The sequence below is a fragment of the Mustela erminea genome, chromosome X (assembly GCF_009829155.1).
Source record: "Mustela erminea isolate mMusErm1 chromosome X, mMusErm1.Pri, whole genome shotgun sequence".
Lineage (NCBI taxonomy): Eukaryota > Metazoa > Chordata > Mammalia > Carnivora > Mustelidae > Mustela > Mustela erminea.
Window position 1 is genome coordinate 55,999,656 of NC_045635.1, and position 860 is coordinate 56,000,515.

Genomic DNA, 860 nt, shown 5'->3' on the forward strand with positions numbered 1-860 from the left:
CTTCTACTTTCCTTGATGTGTTCTACTGTATCTCTAGTTTTTATCCCATTGATCTCTGCTCTAATCTTGATTATTTCCCTTCTTGTTAGTGGAGTTGGCTTAATTTGTTGTTGATTCTACAGTTCTTTAATGTGTAAAAACAGCTGATCTATTCTGGATTTTTCAATTTTTTTGAGTGAGGCTTGGATGGCTATGTATTTTCCCCTTAGGACCACCTTTGCTGTATCCCACAGGTATTGGACTGAAGTGTCTTCATTCTCATTGGTTTCCATGAATTATTTAAGTTCTTCTTTGATTTCCTGGTTGATCCAAGCATTCTTAAGCAAGGTGGTCTTTAGCTTCCAGGTGTTTGAATTCCTTCCAAACTGTTCATTGTGATTTAGCACAGTTTCAAAGTTCAGTTTCAAAGTTTCCAGTTTCAAAGCATCGTAATCTTAGAACATTCAGGGAACAAGCTCAATGTTTCGGTATCTGTTGAGTCCTGATTTTTGACCCAGTATGTGGTCTATGCTGTAGAAGGTTCCATGTGCACTCGAGAGGAATGAGTATTCTGTTGTTTTAGGGTGAAATGTTCTGTATATATCTATTAGGTCCATCTGGTACAATGGGTCATTCTTTGCTCTTGTTTCCTTATTGATTTTCTGTTTGGATGATCTGTCTGTTACTGAGAGTGGCATGTTAAGATTCTCTACTATTAATGTATTCTTATCAATATGACTTTTTAATCTTGATTAGCAGTTGTCTAATGTAGTTAGATGCTCCCATATTGGGGCATAAATATTTACAATTGTTAAATGTTCTTGGTGGATAGTCTCTGTAAGAATGATGCAGTATCCTTCTGTATCTCTGACTACAGTCTT